Source organism: Paroedura picta, chromosome 2, assembly GCF_049243985.1.
Source record: "Paroedura picta isolate Pp20150507F chromosome 2, Ppicta_v3.0, whole genome shotgun sequence".
In the NCBI taxonomy this organism is placed as follows: Eukaryota; Metazoa; Chordata; class Lepidosauria; order Squamata; family Gekkonidae; genus Paroedura; species Paroedura picta.
Window position 1 is genome coordinate 121,508,392 of NC_135370.1, and position 14,939 is coordinate 121,523,330.

At 45.6% G+C, this 14,939-nt stretch overlaps 1 long non-coding RNA gene across 1 annotated transcript in view; it reads left to right on the top strand.

The window, feature by feature from the left end:
- The first annotated feature begins 8,243 nt into the window (after positions 1–8,243).
- Positions 8,244–14,939, top strand: part of LOC143828786 (uncharacterized) — a 265,869-nt gene continuing 259,173 nt past the window's right edge. The window contains exon 1 of the long non-coding RNA XR_013227877.1: positions 8,244–8,336. This is a non-coding gene — a long non-coding RNA (uncharacterized LOC143828786). The remainder of the gene's footprint in view (positions 8,337–14,939) is intronic.

Below are 14,939 nucleotides of genomic sequence, written 5' to 3' on the forward strand. Positions count from 1 at the left end.
CTAACTACCCTAAATAATTGGGCCGGGCGAGAGCTTGCGGACGCGATTTCCGTGGCAAAAAATTCACGTTTTGCCACTTTCACCACCATCTCATACGCCCTCATAAGCGTGCGATAAGATGTTCTCGTAGCTTCGTCGCGAGTCTTCCGCCACACTCGCTCCAGTCGTCTCACTTCCCTTTTCTTCTCCCGTAGCTCCCCGGTGTACCAGGGAGCCCGTTTGAGTCGAGGGCAGAGAGGACGTTTAGGGGCGATCTCATCTATAGCAGCTGTCAGGCGGGACTGCCAGTCCGCCACCAAAGCCGCTAGTGAGTTGCCAGGAGGCATCGGGTCCCGCAGAGCATTCCGGAATCCAATTGGATCCATAAGTCTCTGCGGGCGGGCTAGAATGCGCCCGCCGCCCAACTGGGGGGGGGGTGGTATCCTGAGCCGGGCCCGCAGGGCATAGTGGTCTGACCACGGCACAGCTAAAGCTGTATCCAGATCCACCTCTATCCCAGCGCCGAAAATCAAGTCGAGTGTGTGGCCGGCGTGATGGGTGGGCCCGGCAACAAATTGCGAAAGCCCTAGTGTCGCCATGGATGACACCAGGTCTCCGCCATGGACTGAAGGGGGCGCGTCCGCATGGACGTTGAAGTCGCCCAGGATCAGAAGCCTGGGGTACTGCAACGCCCAGGCGGCCACCGCCTCCAGCAGGCGGGGCAGGACATCTGGCGGTGCGTTGGGCGGATGGTATACCAACCAGATAGCCACACTCTCGACCGAGTCCCATCCAATACCGACATACTCCACTCCACTGATTTCCGGCGCTGAGAGAGCCCTGCAGGTGAGGACCTCCCGGACAACAATTGCCACCCCCCCTCCCCTCTTGTGGGTCCGAGATTGGTGAAGGACCGAGTATCCTGGTGGGGCTAGTTCTTTCAGGGCCGCTGACTCGCCTTCCCTCACCCAGGTCTTGGTCACGCAAGTAAGGTCCGCCTTCGACTCCGCGATGAAGTGTTGCAGAGTCGAGGCCTTGTTCTTAATCGACCTTGCGTTGCACAAGACCAATGTTGGACCCTTTACCCTAGCCTCCACCCTCACATTCCTGGGGATGGGACGGAGGTTAGAAGGGGATCGAGCACACACAGGGCGCCGGCCGTGTCTCCACGGCCGGGTCCTATACGGGACACCAGTGCTTCCACCTCTTCTTTTGTCCAACCTCCTCCCCCAGCCATAGCGCCCCTGGCCAGTGATCGTTGTTGGTCTTAAATCTTTGTTGGTCTTAAAGGTGCCATGGGACTCTGATTTTGTTTTGTTGTGTTGCTTCAGACCAACATGGCTACCCACTTGAATCTTTGTTTTTGTAAGAAAATTGAGGGAGAAAGAAGCAGATGCAGGAAGAAACAAAGTCTCTTTAAACCACTTAAATCCCATGCAAGTGGTAGCTGATGTCTTAAATCACATTACCTGATAGAAAAAGGAGGGGTATGAAGCCGGAGTCCTTTACTTACTTATTTACTTATTATGGAATTTATAGTATACTTTATATAGTATATAAAGAATTTATAGTCTTTGGGAAATCAGGGTGGATTGGCATGGTTTGAATATGCCAAGAGATTAGAGCCCCAGACTGCTTAAAGAATAAAATAGTTTTTACTTCTAAAGAGAAACAACTATATCTAGAAAAAGAAGAGAAGAGACCTAAATATCTAGCTAGCTGTTGTCTGCAGTCATTTGTCTGACCAACAGTTCTGGGGCCAAGTAGGAAGGAAATGTTCTCAAAAGCAAGAACTCCCTTGTTGAGCCAATCAGGACACTGGAGGAGATAATTTGGAAATCATCAGGAAGTTTCTATCCTAACTATACTAAATATACATCTCATTTGGTGCTTCCTGCAGGGATAGCCTTTATATTCTGCTCAATTATGCACAGTGCAGATCTTGCATATTAGAATATTAGAAAGAGAGAACAAGGTGATCAATCTGTAACTGACTGTGAACAATCAATTGAAATAACCCACTACCTTCAGACCAGCCAGCTATATTCCAACTATCACTGGGGTTCTGAATGGGTTTCTGAGATGGAAGATTCCCAGTCGAAAGCCTTGCATCACAGGCTGTGATTGTTTTATTACACTAAGATTACCATGATAGCTAATGGGAAGGTAGTGAATCCCTTGGAATGTTTTGCATTTCCTTCCTCTTTGGTATTTAAATTCCCTTTGTGCATTTAACAGAGTTTTTTCACTGTCAAACATATATGTTTGTTTGGAACTGACAGTGGATTCAGCCAAGTGAGGCTCCTTTCCTGCCGTGGTTCTCCAGCCAGAAAATGCAATCGGGGTGATGGACTGGGTCAGAAATGAATCTGTACATGTCACTGAATTGTCAGCTGTCAGCCCATATTCCAGCTTTGCATTAACCTCTGCAATGCTGGGAGCAATGATTTTTCCCCCCTCCTCCTGATTCTTATAAAGTTATTCAGTACAAGCTATCAATTTTTTAAAAAGAAAAGCTGTGTTAGCCTACCTTCTGTAAAACTTGGCTCATTCTCCTAAAAGGAACATTTTTAAAGAGAAAAAAAATTGCCCGGTCTTGTTTTAAAAGGTGTTCAGAGGTTAGAATGTGTGCTGGAAGACTAAAAGAAAATGTAAGGCAGCCATATAAAGGTAAAGGTAAAGGTATCCCCTGTGCAAGCACTGAGTCATGTCTGACCCTTGGGGTGACGCCCTCTAGCGTTTTCATGGCAGACTCAATACGGGGTGGTTTGCCAGTGCCTTCCCCAGTCATTACCGTTTACCCCCCAGCAAGCTGGGTACTCATTTTACCGACCTCGGAAGGATGGAAGGCTGAGTCAACCTTGAGCCGGCTGCTGGGATTGAACTCCCAGCCTCATGGGCAAAGCTTTCAGATGGCTGCCTTAACACTCTGCGCCACAAGAGGCTCTAAGGCAGCCATATAGTGATTATATTATTCCATAGCGCTTTGTGGTTTCCTTATTAAAATTATTTTAATCTGGTTTGTGTTATTAAAGCCATATAATACTGCACTCTGCTTTCAATATCAGCCACCCGTAAAAAGATAAACTAATGTGTACATTTTGAATGCCATTCTTGTGGAATCTGGCATTTTGTACTTGCTTCTGAATATATCAGGCCAATAAACTTTTCATTAGGCTGTCTCTGAAGAATGCTACACTCTTGGACCAATTTATGAGTCAACTTGCCAGATGCCAGAATTTGGCAAGGTGATTTTTTTCCTGTCACCATTGGTTTGAGACCATTTAGGATTTGGTCTACCACTAGCTTTGCGGGTCCAGGTATGGATATAGGAGTTGCTGTCACCTGGTTCCCTTCCCTTAGCTACTGTTTGCTCAGTTAATTTCAAATGTGAGTTGTTATATGAAGTCATATCTGAGTTAGAATCATAGAGTTGGAAGGGGCCATACAGGCCATCTAGTCCAACCCCCTGTTCAACGCAGGATCATCCCAAAGCATCCTAAAGCATCCAAGAAAAGTGTGTATCCAACCTTTGCTTGAAGACTGCCAGTGAGGGGGAGCTCACCACCTCCTTAGGCAGCCTATTCCACTGCTGAACTACTCTGACTGTGAAATTTCCCCCCCTGATATCTAGCCTATATCGTTGTACTTGTAGTTTAAACTCATTACTGCGTGTCCTTTCCTCTGCAGCCAACGGGAACAGCATCCTGGCCTCCTCCAAATGACAACCTTTCAAATACTTAGAGGGCTATCATGTCCCCTCTCAACCTCCTTTTCTCCAGGCTGAACATTCCCAAGTCCCTCAACCTATCTTCATAGGGCTTGGTCCCTTGGCCCCAGATCATCCTCGTCGCTCTCCTCTGTACCCTTTCAATTTTATCTACGTCCTTCTTGAAGTGAGGCCTCCAGAACTGCACACAGTGCTCCAGGTGTGGTCTGACCAGTGCTGTATACAATGGGACTATGACATCTTGTGATTTTGATGTGATGCCTCTGTTGATACAGCCCAAAATGGCATTCGCCTTTTTTACCGCGGCATCACACTGCCTGCTCGTGTTTAGTTTACAATCCACAAGTACCCCAAGGTCTCGTTCACACACAGTGTTACCTAGAAGCATATCCCCCATCCAGTAGGCATGGTTTTCATTTTTCTGACCAAGATGCAGAACTTTACACTTATCTTTATTAAATTGCATCTTCTTCTCATTTGCCCATTTTTCCATTGTGTTCAGATCTTGTTGAACTCTGTCTCTATCTTCTGGAGTATTTGCCAGTCGATAAGTGCAGTGCATCAGGTGCTAGTAGGCCTTCCTCAAGAAAGCCTATCCCATGGTCCCTGAAACCAAATCTCTCCTGCCGGCACCAAGTACGCAGCCACTGATTCACCTCCATTATCTTCCTCTCCCAACGCATTCCTCTTCCCTTGACAGGCAAGATTGAAGAGAATACCACTTGTGCCCCCATTTGCTTGAGCTTTCTCCCTAGATCTTGATAGTCTGTTTTAATAGGAGCGATGGTACTCACGGACATGTCATTCGTACCCACATGGACCATCACAAATGGGTAGCGATCTGTAGATTTGAGGAATTTGGGCAGCCGTTCTGAAACGTCTTTAATTTTTGCCCCTGGCAAGCAACACACCTCTCGGATTAGGGGGTCGGGCCCAGCCACATGGCGATCCATTCCTCTTAGCAGGGAGTCTCCAATTACCAGTACTCTCCTTTGTCTTAGACTTTGTTTTGGGACCTCTTCCCTCATTGACATTTGCAACTCCTATGCAAGGGCCTGAAATTTATTTTGGAGCTCCAAAGGTCCTGAGAACCGTATCGCTCTATGCCATTGAGTCTTTTTCCTAACTGTCTGCAGAGGTTCCGTAATGAGGTCAATCCCCTTATCCTCTTCAAGACTGGTTGTATCCTCTTTATTCCGAGTTGCACAGCTCTGGTCTATGAACTCCTCCCCTTTCTTAATTTGGGTCAGAGTAAAAATCCTCTCTTCTAAGCCCCTAATCCTTTCCTCCAAAAGTCTTACCAGTTTACAGTTGGAGCAGATGTAGTCCATCTTGTCTTCAGGGAGGAAGGCAATCATGTCACATTCACTGCAGATTATGGGATGAGTGTCCTGGAGGTCCATTGTAACTTGTAGGCAGTGCAACTACTAGGGAATATAATCTACTGATTCTAATTGCTAGGCCAAGAACCCCAGACTTAAGAGCCGCAGGCCAAGAGCCCTTTGTCGCTTGCCCTTTGGCTCCTGCCTCTGGCGAGGAGCAGCCCTTTTTAATCCTCCCAGCAATCACCTCACTCAGCACCACAATAGCCTCACCTGGTCAGCAGCAGCAGCATTCCCCAGCAGCTTTCTCCATGTGCTCTCAGTTGTCTGAACTCAGTTGTCTGAGATGAGGTTCCCTGAGATCCAACAATGGTTTCTTCAGTAGAGGGTGAACTACTGCCTCTTTCAGACAATGTGGAAAACTCCCTGCAGACAGGGACAGATTTATTATCTCCCGAAGTGGTATTTCTACCTTCTCAGCGTTCATTTTCTGGAGCCATGAGGGGCAGGGGTCTTGAGGGCATGTGGTTGCTCTCATTGAAGCTAACAGACATTGACCAGCACAAGACATCATAAACTCTTAAAGAGTTCATCCAAATGCAGTCGAAGGGGCCTCCAGTTCCTTTACTGTCAGGAGAAGATCAGGAGAAGATCATGGCGAAGTGATTTGATTTTATCTGCAATTTAGCTTGCAAAGGGCTCACAGCTGATTTCCAATTGACTTCTGTTTGCGCGCCTTTGATGCAGGGTGGGTGTGAGCTTGCAGATGCAATGGAGGTGGCATAAAACGCACATTTAGCCTCTTGCATTTCCATCCCATAAGCATCTTATAAGACGTTCACGCCACTTAGTCACACATTTGCCTCCAACCTTGCTCTATTTGTCTCAACTCGCCTTTCTTTTTATGCAGCTCTTCTGTATACTAGGGAGCTGGCTTAGAACGGGCAGGCAGAGAACATTGGGGAACAATCTCACCAATGGCAGCCAAATTTGGTTGTGCCAGTCATTGTTCATCTCATCTAATGAGTTGTTTGGAGGCTTTGGGTCCCTCAGAGCATTCAGGAATCCTTCCAGATCCATAAGTCTCCATGGGCCCACTGCCTCTAAGAGAAGGATGGGAATCCATAGTCAGGCCTTCAGGGCATAATGGTCTGATCAAAACACTACATTAGCTGCTACCTGATCTACCTCTAACCCTCAAGTCCAAACAGTGGCCTGCTTGATGGGTGGGACTGGCAACAAATGCAAGAGCCCCATTGTGGCCATCGATGCCACCATGTTTGGATCTGATCCAGAGGCTGGCCTCGTCCCATGGACATTGAAGTCCCTCAGAACAATAAATCTGGGGTATTGCAGAGCCCACTCAGCCACTGCTTCTAACAGATCCAGCTTTCCTGGTATATTCAAAAGCAAGTACAAAATCCCAGATTCCACAAGAATGGCATTAAAAATCTAAAAGACCATATTAGCGTATCTTTTTACAGGTGGACGATATTGAAAGCAGAGTGCAGTATTATATGGTTTTAATATCACAAACCCTTTCTCCGCCCACATGGGGCTTACTGAATTATGAAGACCGCTGCTCCCAGCAGTTTAAGATGGAGCAGTGTTGTTTTCTGTTACCCCAGAGGGTTGCACCAGAAGTCATGGGTTGAAATGAATTCAAAAAAACTTTTGGCTAAATATCCAGAAGAAGTTCCTGACAGAGTGGTTCCTCAGTGGAATAGGCTTCCTCATGAGGTGGTGGGTTCTCCTCCTTTGGAAATTTTTTGGCAGAGGCTAGATAATGTTAGCAACTAAGCAGTTGATACCCAGCAGATTTGAACAACAGACATCACTCTCGGGCTTTACCCTGAAGATTTAAGTAGAAGTCTTTATTTGGAGAATCAGGACAAAGATCAGCACTTCACAAATAGCTCACAGACAGGATTCTTGACAGAGATGTTAAGGAAGGGGGTTAAATAGCTTATATACCTTGAAGGGGGGAAAGGGGTCACAGGGACTGCTTTTGGCAGGAACACCGATTCACACAGAAAGGGCAGTACAGTTTCCTCTGATCTACAAGTTGCCGAAACAGCCCATCCAGCCATCTGGCATTTAGTCTGAGCTCCCAGCAAGGCTATCCTTGCAAGAGGTGACAAGGGAGGGAACGCCGGGAGGGTGCTTTGAAATGCAAGAGGGGGGTGGGAGGGGCACTTTCAAGCGGACTCAGGAAGGTGCCACAGCTTTATGGGTGATCCAGGAGCACAAACAAAAAACAAAATATCAAAAGGGATGAAAGTATGAGTCAGGAACAGGGGTTCATGACAGATAGTCAACTGACAGAAATGCTGATTCTGTGAACTTAGACAGATTGTGAGTGGGTGAACAGAAGTGATTGTGCTGGTGGTTGGCACTTGTGGCCCTTTCTTGCATGCCCATGGAAATGTCAATCACCACTTTGGGAATGGGAAGTGAATTTCTTCCAGGTTAGAATGGACAGGAATTCTGGGTTTTTTTGGGGAGAGGTCCTCATCTGGCATGGAATTTGGGGTTCACTGTAAGTGGGCAGGTAGTTTTGAGTTTCCTGCATTTTGCAGCGGTTGGACTAGATGACCCTGTAGGTCCCTTCCAGTTCTATGATTCCCTATTTTGGAGATGGTCTGTTGCAAGATAATTAATTTACTGTGGGTAGTACTCCTTATCCTGCTCTCAGTTGCATCCCAGCTCTTGGTGGTAGTCATTGGAATACTATTCCAGCTGGATATAATGATGGCTGCTGAGTTGTTTTCCAGATGGGTTTATGTGGGGAAGGCAAGATGGCCACTGGGTGGGGAGCAGCTGGATTGAGTGTGGTGGGATAGAAGCACAATTAGTCTGCTTTCCTCCACTGGAATTCCTAATGTTGTAGTTACCCTTGTGTCGCTTGTTGCATTGACAAGAGGTCCTCCAGCCCCAATCTCTATTGGTTCCGCTATTGTTAAAATCTGCCAATTCCCCTGTTGTCCTTGCACTGTTCATATTGTGTGCTCAGCATCCTTCACAGTCCCAGTCACTCCCATCATCTGGCCCCTTGATTGAGGGTCCGATTTTGTTCTTCCTCTATGAGGCAGGTCTTTTGGCTGCATACCTTGATGTATTAAAGTATGTTTTCAGAGGGGTCTCTGGCCCAGAATGGCTCATAAATGGAATCTTCATCTTGGTCACTGAAAAAAATCTTTCTCCCTCTGTTACAGTCCCTGACTGCACCATCCTGCATTGTGTCTCATTCCATCAGCCTGTGCCAGTTCCCCTGCACCACCTCTCACCTGGAATGTTCCAGACTGGTGAGTTCTAGTTGGGGGGGGGGGGGGTTGGTTGGATGTTTCTGTAAGCAGAGAACTGTGGTCTTTCTCTTTGGGTGGAAGGAGAGGCCTGTAAGCCTCAGGCTCAAGTAGATTGATTTCCCTGGCCTCCAGGGCTCTTGTGACGGTTATGCCAGACGTCCTGGCTTTTTTACTGTATAGCATCTTGTTGAGGTCTGGCCTCTTTGAGCGGTCATGGTTGAAGCATCCCTATACTTTGGTACACTTTGATATTTGCTATTCTTAATGCTAAATGCTGGTGCAGTAGCATTTCCAATTCTCCATTAATGCGGCAGCAGTAGGCTAAATTCAGCCAGGGAATTCCCCAGATTATGGAGTTCTGATTTGGGTCTTACTGACTTGTTGCCATCTTGGATTTGAATATCATTTTATGTCTTTGTGCCCTGCTGCCAGTATAGTCTGTCAGTTGTTTTGCAAAATCATAACCTTTCAGATTCTTAAAGCCCTCCTTGGGCTGGGAGCCACATACCTGTTCTGCATTAATCTGTGTGCCTTCTGATTGGTGGATCCAGAGAATAGCAGGCTCTTGCAGGGATTTGGCGGCTTGCTGTGATGCTTAGGAATGAGCTCCAATAGGACTGCTTTTAAGGAGAGACTGTAAGATGGTTTTATTTCAAAAGGTGGACTGTTAATTTTCATCCCAGCCAGCTGTTTGGTTACTGTGTATTTTGAACTGATGCTCAAATCCATATCCATATACGGCTATAAAAGTTAATCATTGTGGTTTAAAATGTGTATTGTTTACCTGCCTTGTGCTATGAAGAAATATAGTCTAGAGATATAATATAGTCAATAAAATAAATTATGTGGTTTTTCGCTTAGAATCAATGCAAAATCCTAAGGCGTTTACTTCAATTTGAGTTCTTTTACTCACATTTCCCGACCCCCCATTAAGCCTTTTCTTCTGTAAGATCACTTTATTCTATTCATATCTACCATATTTTATCACACTGCCTATCTATTAAATTACTTTATTCTCGGTGTTTGGATTAATGGTTAACATGAGTGAAATAACAGCTCATAAAAGTCTTCTCAGTTTATTTGTGAGTAATAGGCAATAACAGGCTACCGACTAGTGTGGAGCAGGAATTTACACATTGAGTTGGGCAACAGGTTCTTCACCAGGGACGTTGGGTGTGCAGAAAGTGGTTTGCTAGGCCCAGGGCTAATAGTGATGTTATTTGTAGCAGAGCAGGTGGCTTTGCTTGCCCAGTTCCTGTTGTAAATCAAGTTATTGCTGCAGGACTATCCAGCCTGTTTTCATGCATCCTGAGATGAGTAAGTCTGACTTTAAGCATGAGGCTGACCCTGTCAAACAGCTTCCATCTGCAACTTTGCTCTGGCTTGAGGACTCATTTAAATGATGCTACAACCAGTGCAAAATTTGATTTGGTTTGCTCAACAGAGATCTGGAACCACTGTGGATTTTCTGCTGGCAATGCCCACTGAACAGTACACACAGGTGCTCTCCACAGGATGATGGATGATGGAATAGAGCCTATCATGTTTCCTTTTCCATAAATCTCTGTAGATCCCTTCCCATATTAAGCAGCCATCGGGCTGCAAGATGGGAGGGGAGTGGGCCATTGAATCCATCCCACCTCCTTCTTACCCCTTTTTTCCCTCACCCCTTGTATGTCAATCTGAACCAACCCCTTTCAGATAGTCCCTTTTTTCTCCCCACCCCTTCTTAATCTACCCCTCTTGTTCCTTGCCTTAGTCTTCCCCCTTCTTTGTTTCTCCCCAGACAGTCCTCCTGACTCCTGCTGCTACCAAGCTACAAACCTACTCCTTTAGGAGATGTGCAGATCTCTTGGTGGGGGGACAAGATAAAACCTTGTAGGGACTCAGAGGCCCAAGAGGCAAAGCAGCAGTCCCCTAGCACCACTTTCTGAAACCTACCTTAGAGACAGAACTAAAACCACTGTAGAATATCTGTCATGATGGTCAGTTCATAGTCTGAGGAAGAGTGCTTGCACTTGAAAGCTCATGCCTTGAATAAATCTTTGTTGGTCTTAAAGATGCCACAGGACTCTGATTTTACAAAAACAACATAGCCTTCTTTACTCCACCCCTGACAACTGTTGCTATCTGTTTATCTAACAAGAGGCTCAAGTCCTGGATCTCTACCAAGCTACAAACCTTCTCCTTTAGGAGACATGCAGTGGCCCAATTCCTGTGTTGGACCTTCCTCCTACCAGTCAAACCTCTGTTTTGTTGGGATTCAACTTCAATTTGTTAGCCCTTATCTATACTAGCCTCTCTGGGATTGGGGACAATTCATCCCAGATCTCTGGGTTGCCTCTCCCAGTGATCAACTGTGTAGGGACTCAGAGGCCCAAGAGGCAAAGCAGCAATCCCCTAGCACCACATTCTGAAACCTACCTTAGAGACAGAACTAACACCACTGTAGAACAGTTCCTCCATTTCCCAGTCTGGAAAGGCAGTCCAAAAGGATCACAGGATCAATCATATCCACAGATCCCCATATCAATCTTCCAGTATAGGCTATCTACCAGAGCACCAAGGCCATTTCAATCCCATGACCAGGCCAGAAATCACATAGGAATGGATCCGAATAATCTGCTTCATTAAGGAATCCTGGAAGTTGCCCAGCCACTGCTCGTTCAGTCACCTTACCAAAATGTGGTACATTTGAGACTGGATGGGAGTTATTCAACTCTATTAGGTCCACAGTAGGGTTTTCTAGGACAGTAGGGTTTTCTAGGCAGCTACCTCCTCAGTCAGGGAGGCAAGTACTGTCTCCCATACCCAGACTATTATCTATGCAGCTCCTAAAAAGAGGAAAGATCTGATCGCCCAAGTATGATTAGAAGATGTGGGTACATTTTCTTTTTAAAATATGTTAAACTGTGGAAGAAAAAGAATAAAAGGAATCCATACCTCTTTTAGAGAGTAACAGCTTTATTGTGGTTTGAGATTTCATCAACACCACCATTCTACTTATCTTTTGAAATAGGCTACAGCCTAGAAAAGCTCCATGTTGCAATAAATCAATCTCAAAGACACTGTAACACTCTTTGTCTTTTGTTGCTACATTAAATTTCATTAAAAGGCATTTGACTGTCAAGCCTGGCCCACAGATTTATCACGCTGCATCAGTCTGTGTTTTTGCTATTCCAAGCAGGCGTCATTACTATTTGCAAAGTCAGATTGTACAAACATTGACTGATGCATATAGAAATCAAGTATCTGCGCTATTGCAATGTTACATTTTAATTGGACTATTGTATAGCTTAGAGGATGAGCCACAAGAGAGTAGCCAATTACTCTGTATATCTGTCTGAAAGCCTTTCCATTATAGAATGCTGATTGAGGTTATATAGCTCCATATTGTTCCATGTTATTGATTTCTGCGCTGTCTCCCGCCCACACACGTGAATGGTCTCGTTAATTGACAATTACCTTTTCCCCTGTGCTTGAGAAAATTGACGTGTGCAAGCTGAGGTGTTAAGTTTAATTTGAACTAGGCATTTTCACGTCTGTTTAATCTTTAACAAGATCCATTAAATTTCTTGCTTTTAATTTGACATGAGCCATAAAGGCATCATGGCAGGGAGGCTGTGACCCATTTAATATGAGAAGAAGCAGATCTATGTGGAAATAATGGGCTCTATCTGTGGTTGGGATTGTTGGTCTCCCTGTTATGCCAAGGGTGGAATCAGTAGACAGAGTATTAGATGTTAAGTTGGGTTTAGTCAGTCTCTGTTCTCTCTTTTTGGTTATTTCAAGTTGTATCACAGTGGGCAACATCTGTGAAATATTGGTTCACTTCTAGGATTTGGTCATGTTTCTGCACAGCTGTGTCCATCCTGTTTCTGGCACTGGTCATTAGTGCCATTCAGTTGCAGAGAAATAAGGCCATGCCTGTTCAGTATATGTCCAGCATTCTTTTAGACCAAGCCATGGTTGAAGTACCATCTCTTCCTGCATGTTCCCATGTGGCAGCGTTATTCTTCCCAGCAAGATCTATTCTGCAACAGTCTGGGTTCAGACTACTTTCTGTGGCTGCACCAGAGGATATTCCACCCTCTAGGATTTCCAGAACACCTGTGAGACAGAGACAGTCTGGAGAGCCTTTGCGGTTGTCTGAGCTTTTTAGCGGAGCAAGAGGGCTTCTTAGATTGGGTCTTAGTATGGTTTCAGTAGATCTGTTACTTTATATTTTTTTCTCAATTGGTGCTATCAGCTTTGGGTCCTGAGATGCTTGGAGGAAAGGCAGCTGCTTAAATATTCTAAATAAATAAGTATACTCAAAGCTATTTTTGTAATGTTGTGTCATACGGTTGGTTTGATTCAAGGCATGCGTACCGTTTTAGTTCACTCTGTAGTTACCCATGACTTGGTAAAATATTGACTTTAGGGATGCCAGGGCCCAGGTAGTAATGCAGTAATACTAGAGAGACTGACAGTAGTGTAGACCAAACCTGCTCCATCTCCTGCTCCTATTCAAGAATGCTATAAACACTTACCTCAGGTACCATTTGTGGCACCCAGGTTACAGGGTGGCCACATATGTTGAAAGGGGAGCCATTCATGTAGACTTTATTTTATACAGCTTGTTCCTTTTCTGCTTGACCAGCTGTGATCAATTAAAACCTTTCTGTCATAATCCTTTCTACTTCCTAGCTGGGAGAAAATTGATTTATTAAATTAAATCTTTGAGTTTCCAAGTGTGACTGAAACATTTTTGATTAGCTGCAAATAGCATGATTTTAAGTATCAGCTGAGGAGAGTCTAATGGCTACCATGGACTGTTAAAAAGAAAATAGGTGAGTTCTAGATCAAATCAAGCCTCCCTAGAAGCTAGAATGGCTAGACTGAAGCAATCATAATTTGGTTACATTATGAGAATGCAAGAATCACTGAAAAAGATAGTAATTCTAGGAAAACTTGAAGATAGTAGGAAAAGACTCCAACATAAAGTGGATTGACTTTATAATGACTGGCTCTAAGACTGTAAGACCTGAGCAAAGCTGTTAACAAGAGGATGTTTTGGAAGTCATTAATTCATAGGGTCACCATACGTTGGAGGTGACTTGACTGCACTTAACACATACACACCCGATTTACAAAGTCATTCTGTACCACATCAAAGCAGGTCTTCCTTTTCAAGATAAATTTGCCACTTTCTGCTACTTGAGATTTAGTTTTGAATACCCGCTGGTTTACAGCAGCCTTTCTAAAAAAAAATTACTATTGAGAACCCCCTGAAACATTCTTCAAGCTTCGCGAAAGCCCAGAAGTGATGTGATCAGGCAGAATATGGTTGGGAAGCATAGCTTCCAGGGCCCCTCTGCTTTCCACCCCCTCCAGGCCCATCATTGGCCATTTTGGGAGAGGGGGAGCAGGTCAACATAGGGTCATATCAAAATATAGGGTCATATGACCCGATAAATGTTTATTTTTTTCAATATCTGTAAACAGCTCAGGGAGTGGTATAAATAAAACAGTAAGGCTAAGGGAGATGGGCTGAGTCCAGGATAGAAACAGGGGCCAACAATTGGCCCCTTGGTCCTGGACTGACAAGAATTCCAGCCAGTCGGGTGAGGGGCCAATCGGAAGGCGCAAAGCGCCTTCCGATTACGCCCTCACCAGGACAGACCAGAGTTCCATCCAGTTGGGAGGCGCTTTGTGGCTCCTGACCTGCCCAGCCAGAGGCAATTTGGAGAAATGGCTGCCAGTCTGCTCCTGACCACCACAGGGAGAGGAGGTCAGTAGGGCTGCCAAGGGGGATGAGAACAGAGGCTTGGACAGGCTGTGCCAGCCCTTTTCGCCCCAAGGCTGTCCTAACTCTCATATCCAACTGCAAATTGCCTCAGAACCTTGACAGAATTGGCAGGAGGCTGCAGAGTGCCCCCCTCCCCCTCCCCCCTTCAGGCCTGCTGTGAAGGAGCCTTTAACAGCCCCTGACTAAGGCGTTTCCGAGAGCAACGCAGGGGAGCCTCAGGGCATGGGGGTGGGCATTCCTTTTGAGGGGGGGCATTTCTCCTTCTGCCAAATGGCTGACAGAGAGGCCACAGAAAAGCCCCTTCTCACTTAAAATACTGCTCTGGCCGGGGGTTAGACACAGCCAAGCCATGTGTCTTTCTTCTTTGCAACCCTCTGCAGATTTGAGGCCACTGCACAGCGTTATTCTGCAGACAAAACTAGATGCTTTTGCGGAGGTTCTTTTGTCTCCTGTTTCATCTGCACAACAACCCTGTGCAGTAGGCCTCAAGTCTTTCAATTCAACAACAACCTGTGTGGGAGGCCTTAAATTTTTCTTCTCTACTACAACCCTCTCCAAAGTAGTCCTTTCTGCCTGGGGGACTGATCTTTACACTATGAAGATAAGCTGTAATTCCAGGAGTTCTCCAGGCCCTACCTGGAGGTTGGCTTCCTCTGGGTTGGATATATTCCTCGAGTTTTAGAGGTGGGACTTTAAATTGTACAATGCCTCAGAGTCCAGCCTTCGAGGAGGCTGCGGGTTGCGCTTCTGGGCCCAAAAGCACACCTAGTGCCCATTGTATTAACAAGTACAATGGGCTTCGTCCCTAGTAT